General features: G+C 42.6%; 1 long non-coding RNA gene across 2 annotated transcripts in view; it reads right to left on the reverse strand.

Annotated features, from left to right (window-relative positions):
- The window catches only part of LOC113259441 (uncharacterized), a 71,311-nt gene that overhangs the window by 12,802 nt on the left and 45,179 nt on the right, over positions 1-13,330 (reverse strand). The window lies entirely within an intron of this gene.

Genomic DNA, 13,330 nt, shown 5'->3' on the forward strand with positions numbered 1-13,330 from the left:
CCTGCGTCAGGCTCCGTGCTCAGCATGGAGTCTCCTTGAGAGTCTCTCCCTCTACCCTTCCCCCCACTCACACTCTCTCTCTCTAAAATAAATAAATAAAATATTAGGAGAAAAAAAAAGAAAACCTCAGGTTTGATAAGGTTGGTTGAGTGAATAAATGAATTAATAATTACAGATCCAATTTGCTTAAGTCTAAAACACATAGTAAGTTAGTACATTGTTCTTCACTTAGCAGGAGACAGGTGGTCCTCGGACAGGAAGATTCACTAATGGGATTATCTCCTCGGTGGTGACCAGCTTAAGCTGAGCCGTCACGTTCCCCGATGTCCTCGTCCCCGTGACAGGTCATACATGGCAGAGAGTTGCTTGGTCCGGGTCAGGGCTGGACTCCTCAGTCTTGGCACATTGTTTTCCCTTTCTGGAGCGCACCCACTCATAAGGGGAGAGAATTCGCAACCTTGGCCTCGCTTCCATTTACCCTGGAGCATGACAAATGCGGCTAATTGACTGCCTGCTGACCGCTTGGCTTGGCTTTGGGAATGGGAAGGTCAGCTTGAGAAAACGAGCAGCTGGGCGCCTCACTCTTTGCTACTTTCAGGCCTTGGCCCGTCCCCTGCAGCTCAGAGACAAAGGCGATTGGTGCTGCCAAGTGTTTTTGCAAATATTATGAACCTTTTAAATGAAAAGGAGTGATTGATAAATGCCGTGTCCTTTTCCCACTGAGCGTGCACACCACCCGTCTGCTGGTGACAGGTTGGTCTCCTGTTAATAGGGCCTGGTTCTCCAGGTCTCACTGCCTTTCTCAGAGGACCACAGAGAGCGCAAGATGAAAGGGAGTGCACGGGAAGTAGGAGAACCAGGGATTTCCTCCTGGATCTGCGCATCCCGCACAAATGGCTCTGAGCCAGGGTGATGAGACTAGTGGTGTTGAAGGCCTTCGATGGACCAGTTCTGTGTAAGATCCCACGTATGCACGTCAGCGCTTTCAATCTCCTGACAACCCTGTAAGGTAGGTGTCATGAAGACGCTGACTCTCAGAGAGACTATAGAACTTGCCCAAGATCACTGAATTAATAAGGCACAGAATTGGGGAGCTAATTCATTCTGCTAATTGCAAAGCCTTTATGTCTCTACTGTACCGTGTTGTCTCTGGAACTCAGTCGCCTTAGCCATAAAATGAGGGAGATAGCTAGGGTATCCCCATTTTCTCAATAGTCACACAAGGTCAAAATTCAATACCACGTAGGCCACAGTTTTTCCTTTTTTTCTGTTTTCTTTTTAATTTCTTTAATAAAAAGCCCATGCATTATATAGAAATGCTACAGGATTATTCGCTGAGATAGTAATTTGTTTAACTGTGTTTCCCTCTTCCCCTCTCCCCTCTCTTCCCATTGCCAATTTCAAGCGGGGCTCAGGGCAGTGCTCCTTCAACTCAGAGGATAATCGTGGCAGAATGAAAAGCAGAAGCCACGTGAAATAACAGAATTTTCCTGTTTTTTTTTGTGAAAGCCTAACTCCTTGATGTTACTTGGATAAGTGCAGCAGGGGTAGAGGCGAGAAGAGGTAGTGCCTTTGAGGTCAACAGAGGGAGATGGAAAGATGGCACCCGAGAAGGAAAAGAATGGAGTTCTATGTGCAGGATTCTGAGCATGGCTCCAGGGCAGAGCCCCAGAAAAACGGCAATTCTGCACAGGGGTCTGGCTGTCCTCTAGCCCCACCAAAGCTGGGTCTCGAGCATAGGCGCCCAGCCTCCATGTGGCATCGCAGCAGAGGGCACGGGTGTAAAGCATGGGGATGAGATGACCATGATGAACCACAGATGCAACAGTCTTCCCCCAATTTCAGCAGCACTTTCTCGATTCTTCTGCAGCCTTAATGACTAAGACTGAATTTCTCACCTGTCTGACAGCATGGGAGCTTCAAGCAGATTTTATATGGATTTAAAATAATAAATAAATGTGGTATTTCCTGCCAGCAGCGTTTATAGACTGAGTCACACCTGCTCTAAAGCATGGATGTGACTCAAACACGAGTCAAGTGCGTATGGAAGCTTTATTCAAACCCATCTTCCTTTTGTTTATCATCTCTTGTAAGCCCCTTTTTCATGGTGTAATTTTAAAGGAATTAAATATGAGCTACTCAAAATTCTGTATTAAATCAGATGCAGCATCCATTAGAATTGCTAATTGATCCAAGTCTATTTAACAATATAACTGCTAGTTGTCACTCACGAGACAGTCATGCAGGAAGGCACTAGCATGCACTAGATGGCAAGTTGCTACTCACGTTAAGACCCACATTTCAAAATCTTGGTTACTTCTGGGAATGAAAGGGAGCAACAGGATCAGGAAGGAGTACCGAGGCATGCGAGTGGTTGTGATGGTCAAGTTCTAAAGTGTAGCTTTTAAGTGGGTGGGAGGAGCCCAAGACTTTCCTTTATTATGTATACTTCATCACTTACACGTGCGTGACAAACACGCTTTTGCATGTATCAAAGATACATTAAAATACGTTTAAATGCTGAAAACCTCTAGCAAGATCCAGGTTATAAACCTAATACATCAACTGCGGCTGTCTTGGACTTTATCAAGGAAATAAACACGATGATTATATACCAATCACTAAATCCACCAGCTGCTTGTATCTGACCTTGACTTTCTTCTCTCTCTTGTTACGGTGGGAAAATTGTAGCAGTCCCTCTGTGTCTGCAGCCTCTCCCCGGGAGACACCAAGATGTTTCCCTTGTACCAGTTTGCAACCTTGCTGTAGTACCTCTCTCCACCTACAACAACCATGGACAGCCTCCCATGACCTCAGGCGCCCCTCAGCTAATTCTCCTTCCCTTTCCCAGCAAAACTTCTTTATAAAAACACGTCCGTCCTCCCAGCCTACGTTTTCTTATCCCCCAGTTTCTTTGCAGCACACTTGGCTCCAAATCTTCACTCAATCTACTCATGCCAAGATCACAAATGTCCCTCATGTTGTCAAACCCACTCAAACCGTGATATTTAAAGAATAATCTCAGTACTGGACTGCGCCAAAAGTGCAAAGAACACTTGCACTAACTTGAACAGCAATGCGATTTCTGCCAAACAAAAGCCTTGCACAAGGCTTGTTTTTGAATGCATACAGTTCTCTGTGGCTGAATGGTACCTGCGATCTCGCTTAAGGTTACACTGGTATTTATGGCAATAAAGATATATTTAATTTTAAAATGGCAAGATTATCATTTAAAACAAGAACAAACCAACAGGACCCCCTGACTCCTTGGCAAGCTTGCATGGGAAGTTCCCAGATTCGTTTTTGTGGGCAGGCTGCACGTAGACCCTACTAGGTGATTGCGTCTGGGCGAGTTTTGTGCATGAATTAACATTTTCCTGTTCCAAAGAATTTTCTCCAAAATGTAATATATGTTATTTTCGTTGCAGCTATTTTCAAGAATAATGTTCAGATCTTTTGAGTTTAAAATTTTACTTGATATATTTAAGAGATGACTTGTTCTACTCTAAGCCTAATTCTTCTGATAAGTAGAGTTTTAATCTACTTTTTCAAGGAAAGAGAAACAGTGTCAAAGGGGAAGAAAGCACGCAGCAAATTGGTGCAAACAGCTAAGTAAGTGCTTCATAATTCAAAAAAGGCTAAGTACAGATCTAAGAACACTTTTTAATATTTTGATGGTAAAGAAGCCAGTTCCAAAATTTATGTTTCAGTATTATATAAATGGATACAACCATACAAAAACATAGACTGTCAAGAATATTCCTCACATACATTTTTAACAGCAAAATCAACCACACTTAATGTGCTCATACTAATGGCTTTTGCCAAACTGGGGAAGCAAAATATTAAAAAAAAAAAAAAAGCACTGAATTTAAAGGCCTGGTTTCGAGACCAAAAATAAGAGGGTTAACCTATTTATCTCAAAGGTAACTTTTAACTGAAAATGTCTACTATTTTAAATCAATATGTGGAGGGGGGTACACCTGGGTGGCTCAGTCAGTTAAGTGTCTGCCGTCGGCTCAGGTCATGATCCCGGGTGGGATCAAGTCCCACTTCAGGTGTCTTGCTTAGTGGGGAGCCCGCTTCTCCCTCTGCCTGCCACTCCCCCTGCTTGTGTGCTCACTCTCTTTCTCAAATTAATAAACTCTTTCAAAAAATCAATAGTTTGGGATTTGCCTAATCTTTCTTAACTATTATCCTGAGATTTAATAACATTTGATCTAAAATGTAAAGAACTAGTTTAAAGGCTTATTTATGAAGTGTTCTATCTTTAGTCAGGCACAAATATGTTCTTTAAATGTTCCAGGGGCGCTGGGCTGGCTCAGTGGGTGGAGCGTGTGACGACTCTTGATCTCTGGGTTGTGAGTTTGAGCCCCAGGCTGGATGTAGAGATGACTTAAAAATGAAATCTTTAAGAAAAGTAATATTCTAAATGTTAAGGGCTGGATTGTATTTATTAAGTCATGCCTGTGCATCTCGGTGCACAGTCGTATTTTAGCCATTCATTTATGTATTCGTTGATTTAAATATTTATTCATTGATTTAAATATTTATTGAGCTTATATGCTATATATCCAGCACTTAAAAGGCACCAATAATAGGGAACCAGAATGCAGTTTTTTTTTCCTTCTCACCTTACTTTCTGGTTGGGAGCAAACTTCTTCTGTGTGACCCATCAGTCTAAGCACTTCTTATATTAACTCATGTCAGTCCTGCAATAACTTTAAGAGGTGAATACTATCATCATTCCCTTTTACCGATAAAGAAAATGAAGCCCAGAGGGGTTACGTGATGTGTCATACATCACACAGCTATTAAGTGATGATCCAAGAAACAAGAAAGAACGGGAAAATTTTACAATGCAAAATGTTAGTGTGCTTTGTACATAATTTGGGGGAAATACGAATGAAAAGAATGAAGTAAGATGGTCATATGAGGTGACTTGTCAGGGATTGGTCTCCAACGGCATCTCCAAAGGCAGCAGGGAGCTTGGATTGGTAAAGAGGAAGTAAAGTCTGGGACAGAAAACCCTTGAAGCTTGCTAGGTCCGGCTAGGGAGCCTGGCTTTTGTAACGGCTGGGAGAGAGGCATCCATTGTCTTCTTCTATCACCTTTCTGTATTTTATGTATGTCTAACATTCACTTATCAGAAGAATCATTTAAGAACATAGCAGACGACACTGCTATTTTGACTTTTTATAAAATGCTCCATTGTTAACTACTCGTAAAACAGTTCTATTTTATATGTGAATGGCTGCTCACATGGTAGTCATTGTTTGACTTCCCATCCTTTATTCCACGAATATGTTCTATTGTGAACTTCTAAGTGTCAGAAAAAACTAAGAGCTTGCTATTCAGCTCTATTCTGGTCTGTGTTTACCAGCAAATCACTACCACACTGCCACCTAGTGGGTCTCGGCAGCAGCCTCCACGACGGACCGAAATTGTAATTCAAGTGTCTCCAGCCCAGAATTCTTTAAAATTTCTGTTTTTACATTGGTGGCTCGGAATGCACAACTCATTTTAATATAGAAATGATATTATGAGTAGTTGTTAAGTTTTCAGCTCGTTCACAAAATCATTTATCCCATAATGTACTCTGGACACTTTCCAGTTCAGCTGACCCATCTGTCCTCACGGTTTTGTGGAATCTTCTTGTATCATGTTATATGTTCTTTCCGCTTTTACTGTTCTGAAAGTCCATGAGCAAATGCCTGGCTCCCAGTCTTCCACTCCAGCCATGCTGTCTCAACCTGTAGTCTGGCCTTGGGCAGGAAAGGAACCCCATTGGGGGTCAGTCTCTTTCTCTCAGTCTGCTCTTGATTGCCGATGCTGTGACTCAAGCTTCAGAAGGGCCCGGCCTCTGTCCCCTGTCCCCAGCTGTGTATCTCCTCCACTTCTACCCTTGCCTGGCCCACTTGGACTCCCCCCCCCCCCCCCCCGGCTTTGCCTTGCTGATGATTCAGTGGAATCCTCACTGATGAGTTCTTGTCAGTGGGCCTCATTGTGCCCTTGTGGCCCCTCTTGACCAAAGAAGTACTCTTCCCTCCTTATTTCTCCTTTCCAAATATTTTGAGAGCATGACGAATTAATACCTTGATTGCCTGATCATAGGAAAAATGGAACACAGTAGCTTAAGGAATTTCTCATCCTTCTGTTTTCCTGTGAAAGCCCCTCTCCTTGAATTGAGATCCACACATCTATGAGACTATTATTTGCTAAGGAGACCCCATTTTGCAGTCTGGACTTCTTTCCAAATTCTATGTGAAGGTGTCAAGTGTACTGTAGGTATGTGGTTACTTGTATATTATCATAGCAGAGACTTTCATACACGTCATTGCATCACCAGTGCCTGGAATAGTACCTAACACATAGTAGGTCTTCAAGAAATACTTTTATGAATGTTCTGTGAACTTCTAATTCTTCTTGGGAAGATCTCATGGACTGGCCGCCAACTCATCTAAATCTGGACAGTCAGCTTTCCCAACAGCATCTCAGGATTCTAGGAATGGGTTGGACTCTGCCACTCTCTTCCTTCTCCCACTCTCTTGTCACCTAGTTGCTTACGGTTGCTAGGGAAAATGACAACTCACAGAAACAGTAAGAACAATAAGGAGGATGGTTGGTAGTAGCTGTGAACCAAGACCAAATTGTGTCTCTTAGGATTTCTCATCGTCCATCTGCCTGGAATTCTTAAAATATCATAGACCAGGACTCAGAAGACTGGCATTTCAGTCAGGTTGGTCACCTGCTGGCTGGGCAAACCGCGGCTATTGCTAACATCCTGAAGCCATTCTCTCATTTATGAAATGAGGATGCTAATACTACAGGTTTACAATCCTTTATCTGCGATTCCCAAATGCTAAAAGCCAGGAAAAGAAAATGCTTTTTCATAGCTTGTTTGGCATCAAAATCTGACTTGTATGGAATAAACTAATGGGAATCTTTTTAACACTTTTATTTATGCCTCTACGATTATGAGGCAATCTCTCAGAACCACTTGGATGTGTTGTTTAATGTATGGTAAAGGCATCAACTTACCTTCCTAAAAACGTAAAAACTCTGGCCCCAACGTACGCACCTTAATATGACATATACTTGGACTCAAGCATTTCCTGAAAGGTGCCATGCATCTTCTCCTCTCTCACGAGGTGGTCGTGGGCATGAACCAAAACTGTTATCACCGTGCCTGGATGTACTGAGCCCTCAGTGAACGTAAATTATAATTTCCAAATTTTAACTTCTTCCCCGCCGCCCCCCCAAAACAAGACATCTCCTCCTTCCTTGTGGAGGGGCACAGACTACCTACAGCACACTCTTCCGGGATGTATATTCCTCCTGGAAAATCGCCCCTTAGCACATAGACACACACTTTCACGTGTACTTTCAGCGAAGCCACGAAGTCCCCCCAAAGTCTATCAGGGGACCCTACTTCGGGGAGTTCATCTCTACGGAATTAAGTAATATCATCTGTGTAAAAAGAATCCCATTTATGTGATAGATGGTTACTTGGAAATAATTTTAAATTATTTTCAAAATTATTTCATACTAAAAAAATGCTATGCCTTATTTTAATAGATTTAATTTTTAAACGTTTGGGGAAAATTGAAATACCATAAAATATGTCAAAGGCACATGCAGGTAAGTTACCCTCCCGAGAGGCGTAGCAGGCAAACAAACCAAACAACCCCTGTGCACATCGTTAGGTCTATTTTTCTATGATTCTGTTTTTGTTAGCAACTTACACTCATAATACATCTAACTTCTAAGTGATTTCACGTATATTATCTCAATCAATTCTCATAAACCTCTTGAGAGCTAAGACAGATGTTATCTTCACTTTACAGATGAAAAAAATGTAATTTTAGAGAAGCCAGATGATTTACATTTGAGGTCACATAACTGCATCTCCAAATGTCTAATCTAGTGATCAGGCCACCATACTTCACTGGCTCTTATGACAAATTATTCTCATGTATACCTTCTTCGTTTCCAAGTTTTCATGGACACTCTAAACCATATTTGTTTTGATTCCTTTTTGATATATATATGCATGTATTATTCTTACATATATTGTATTTATATTTATATTTATGGAGAATATAGATTCTATATAGCCTAATATATCAAGATCTAGACCTGGATATATACTTTTGACATACTTCAGTATGTCTATGAGCTCTTCTTCCTCCTCCCACATTTCCCATTGACTTCCATCTTAGCGCGTTCAGGTTGCACAATACGCCATTGTAAGTCAACAGGTGTGAAAATCAAGGGCAACAACACCGTATTGTTTCTCAGAGCTTGTTAGCTTGAAACATCAGATACCACACAATTTTAGCAGAAATCTTGTGGTCTGTCTATATACTGGGATTCAAGTCAGTCATAATGCAATGGAAATATGAGTTTATATTTAATGAACATGTGCTAACCCAAATTTTTCAAAGTGCTAGTATTCAAAAAACACTGATCATTTCTAGAAGCAGCTGGAGGGCGTTTTGTCACATATGGCGATACCCATAGAAAGCTCAAAAAGAAGTCAAATGCCAAGTAAAAGTTTGATTCGTAGGACATGCAGTCCATTTCAACTGTGATATTTTTACAATTCCCCTACTGAGAGAGCTTTACTCCTGAGGGATCTGGGAATTTTCCCAGAGCCAGATATTTATTTGTGAAGAATTTTCACTTGTCATTTTGTTAATTACTGAATTTAAATTCAATATCCCCTTTGGTTACTTATGGCTAAATCCCACCTGATCCCCAAAAGGCACGAACTGGGCTCCCTCTCAAGAATAAGAAAAGTTACACATGAGCAAGTCTCCCTAATACCTAAATCACACCTTCGGATTGCGTTCCGATTTCAGATTGATAGTACGTGGGGAAGCAGCCAAGTGGTTCCACTGACTAGAATATTAATAACAACAATAAACAATAACAACAAAACCCACCTCTAAATGCTTCAAGGGGTTTAATTCTCACTTCTAAGCTATTTGGTTTAGTGCCAGTGTTATTTCAAAATGGAGATCCAGTCTACTTAAGAATATATTGCTTTGATTTTATGGGTAAAATGAAGGCCTATAATCTTTGTATTTTTAAGTGAAGAGTCATAACCTAACATAGGTACATATGTGACATTTATAAAAGGTTTTAATAAATATTTTCTTGCTTAATATTTCAGAGTCTCTTAAGGGCCATATTTTCTACTACTAATGTTGTTTTCATTGGATGGGTGATAACAAAGTGTAACAATCAGGGTTTTAGGCAAAAAAAAATTGAAATATGAATAGAATGTATCTTACACCTTCACATTTCTTTTCTTCATTTTTAGCCAAAATCATTAATAACACCTCCCCAACTCACTTACTCTTATGCCCTTTCTATTCTCCCATTTACCGAAACCTAACTTCCAAAACACCGCTGGGAATTCTGGCGATACACAGCAAATTAAACACACATGCTGTCGTGGCGGCTCTGTAATACTCCAGATTGGAAATAAATGTATGAAAGGGCACAGAGCCAGGAGAACAAAGAGAACGGGAGAAGAGATAACAGCAGATGAAAGACGTCAACGAAACCTTGGCCTCGGGATGTCAACAAAACCTTGGCCTCGGGAAAGCAGACGGGTGAATAGCAACCTATTCAGCAGACCCGAGAAAATGGACCCATGGGCTTGAAGGAGAGGAAGCTGCTTAGCTCTGCCAAACCTCAGAAAGCCTCCAATTCTAGGGACAGAGGCCATTTCTGAAGGCAGAACTTCAGCGCAAAGCTGCACCCTGGACGGTAGGTCGGAAGTTCATGCGAAGGTCGGTCAGACCCCCAGGTTCCGTCCCCAGGACCCTGGCCCGCTTCTTCCCTGTTGAAGAGATCGATCTTTAGAGAGATTTACAGGTGCAGATGTGGAGTGGGGTCAGACTGGTGAGAGGCAATGCTGAAAATAAGGGCGTTAAATAGACTCTCCCCACGGAATGGTCAGACTCTCGAGGGCCCCATTGCTCCCAAGAGCCCCATGGCCTCCCAGATTGCTTACAGCGAGGCTTTGATTTTTCAGGCAGGAGACAGAAGGACTCCTTAGGGTCATCAGTGGTTTGGCAATGTTTTGAGACATGTCTGATGCTGGCATCTGGGGGGTAGAAGCCAGGGATCCTACAAATACGCAGAACAGCCTTGCGCCACAGAGAAGCATCTGGCACAAAATGTCAAGAGTGCCGGGGCTGAGAAACTCTGCCCTTTGGGTGGTGATTTTCGGTGTGGTCCCCAGACCAACAGCACCTGCAACACCTGAGAACTTGATAAAAACACAAATGCTCCTCAGTCTCTCTCCCGACCTATTGAATCACGAACTTGGGTGGGCGATGAGGCTCAGCCCTCTGTTTTAGCAGGCCTTCCAAATGATTCTGACACAGCTATAATGTGAGAACTACTGCTGAGCCATTCTAAGAAAACTGCAACCCGAGGGAAAAGTCCTAGAGGAGTTGAGTGCTGGTGACTCTCCAAGGTGAAAAGTTTGTCAGAGCCTCAATTTTCTCATCACATGCAAGCCCAGCTCCTGCCCCATGGGATTGCCATCAGCTTCTTCGTGTCTTACCCTTAATAAAGAACCAACCGGGGCCCTTGGTTGGCACAGTAGGTTGGGCGTTTGACTCTTGTTTTCGCTTAGGTCGTGATCTCAGGGTCATGGGATCGAGTCCCCCGTTGCACTCTGTACTTAGCATGGAATCTGCTTGAGACCCTCTCTCCCTCTCCCTCCCCTTCCCCACCCCTGCTTGCTTGCTCTTACACTTTCTGGCTCACTCTAAACAAATAAATCTTTTTTTAAAAACCAACAACCAAAGAAACCACCAGATTATTAAGAAAATTAGGGATCAAAACAAACATGATACATATGAAGCCCTATACACACCCTGAAGTCCTGTAATTAATATCGCTGACAAAATAAGGTGGGTTTTAAAAACAAGGCACAGAATCAAAACTAAGTGCTCAAAATTACGACCCAAATTGCATCAAGAATAACTTGACCTTAGAACCCGGAGCATACAAAGTAAAATTACTTCATTGTCTTCTAAGGACTGGATCCGCCCCAGACACTCATTAGAAAGAGAGGTTGTTCGGCTGTGATCTCTCTCTCTGGCTCTGCTGCTGCCACCCTTGCTCACAGCGGTTGTGGCCCTTCAGGTCTGGGAAGTGAGGAGAAATGAGGGGAAGGAACACTCCCTGGGCTCGATGGAGGTTTTAAGTGGGCTCCTTCCTCCTTGGGCACTTTCCCGTGTCCATCAGAAGACCCTCTCCTAATGGGGGTGAAATCTGTTTCTGCAGTTACCACACTACTCTTGGTTCCTGGTTTTCCAGTTGTCCAAAGAGAGGTCCTATCCTTTGGAAGTTCCTCTAGGAGAGGACTTTAAACTTCTCTGGCTCACTTGGGCTCTTCTGCCATGTCCTTCTCCAACATGGCTGTCATCTGGCCACAGAAAACCCTTACATATCCTTTGACCTGATAAACCCGAGTGTGCTGGACCGTCTCAAAGTATTCAGGTCCATTCCACTCACAGACCTCGTAAACTTTCTCAGGTTGACTCAGGCACCAGACCAAGCTCTCTGAGGAGTCTCCTTGCTCACTAAGGGTGGGGTTGGAGGCCAACTTCCCCTCTGTGTGTCCCTGTGTGTTTGGGTAAGACTGGGGGACTCACAGTATAATAGCTCTCTCTTTAGAAACTTCTCATAGATGCCTGTCTTTCTTCAGGCTCTCAATTCTTTTACATTTGAAGTTGGCAAAGAAGTTTAAAAATGTGGAATCGGTCTCAAGCACTTCCTTGGCTAATTCCACACGTCAGGATTTCCCCGTCTGACATCTATCATATCAATGTCTCGGTTGAAAATGAACACAGGATAAATCCTACTTGTACCATGACACATACAGAGGAAGGTGGGAAGTTCAAGCAAGGATGTATATGGTAAGCCAGCCCCTCCCCAACTAAATGAAACAATCCCCACCTCCAACTCTGAGTCATAACTCCCCCCATTTTCCTTGGCTAAAGAGGCAGTAGTTCACTCATAAAAACTCAGTCATGATTGGGGGGCGGGGGAAGGACCTAAGGTTGGATGCCCCATAAAACTGAGTTAGTCCAGCCAATCCATGACCAAACCCAGAATTTAGGATAAGAAAATTGTATTCAGCAGAGCATTTTCTTTGATGAAGATTTGATCCCTTTCAATAGGATGTTTCCAGACCAGAACCTAAAAAGATGAATCAGAAAAAAGAGACTAAGAGAAAGCAGTCGATCCGTGGACATCTTTACAAATTTTGTTTTTAACCCTTCAGGTGTCCCCCTTGTTGTAAATATCAGCCAATTAAAAAAAAAATGTAGCATCAGCAGCCCCTGAAAGACTCTCCCCATCAGTTTTTTGGGTTTTTTAGGAAGGCTCAGCTACTGCTCTGTGGGCACGTCATACCCGGCGAGTGGCTGTAGCCGTGTCCAGGGCAGGATAGTGGGCTGGGGCCTTCTCTGGCCTCGGCCTCCAGCTGGGCACATAGTTTCACTAGGCCCCCGTGCCCTCACCTCTCAAAAATGCATCTTTAATACAGTTTCAATGATATCTAAATAATCTTCCAGCACTACCATGTTGTAAATCTGGCCACATAAATAGAACATTATTTTGGGAGCGGGATGACTAAAATTGACATTCACAGTAGAGAAAACTCCATACTAATAAAAGGTTCAATTCCAATAATTCTAACACCACTTCTGAAAGTATGGAAAGTGCAAGAGTGGGTAGGAGGTCGATGCTGTTTGCTCACTTTATCAGTTTCCTTTTTAAATATAGTTCCTCCTCTCTGTAGCTCCATGATTTGGTGGGGGAAGTGAGATGGTGCGCAGCACTGTGACTCTTTCTCAGGGCCCCCTGGATCTATTTCAGTCATGTTTACTCCTCCAGAACTGCTCAGTGTGGGATCATCTATCCAAAGGTCCGCTTTGCTAATACCCAGCATTGCATTTACCGCTGATGGACTTGCCCTTCTCAATCCCCAGGGGAAGAATATTAGCTATGATTGTAGTTATTTTTTAAAGATCTAAACCTGCTCAACCCAACATTTTGCTAGGATTATTGACTGCCTCACACTCCGATCTATCTATTCAGTGCAGTAGAAAAAATTCATGGCTATGTTAATAGATACACATTTGCAATCAGTCTTCAACTCATTATTTTTGCAATATAATTCAGATCCTTAAGTCTCTAAAATATGCAATCTATAATCGTAGGGCTAGGGAATTTACAGGTGTTAAATTATCTGCACGGAGCACATTTACTGTAATTTTGAATTCAATAGAAGTAC

This window comes from Ursus arctos, unplaced genomic scaffold (assembly GCF_023065955.2).
Source record: "Ursus arctos isolate Adak ecotype North America unplaced genomic scaffold, UrsArc2.0 scaffold_13, whole genome shotgun sequence".
Classification (NCBI taxonomy): domain Eukaryota; kingdom Metazoa; phylum Chordata; class Mammalia; order Carnivora; family Ursidae; genus Ursus; species Ursus arctos.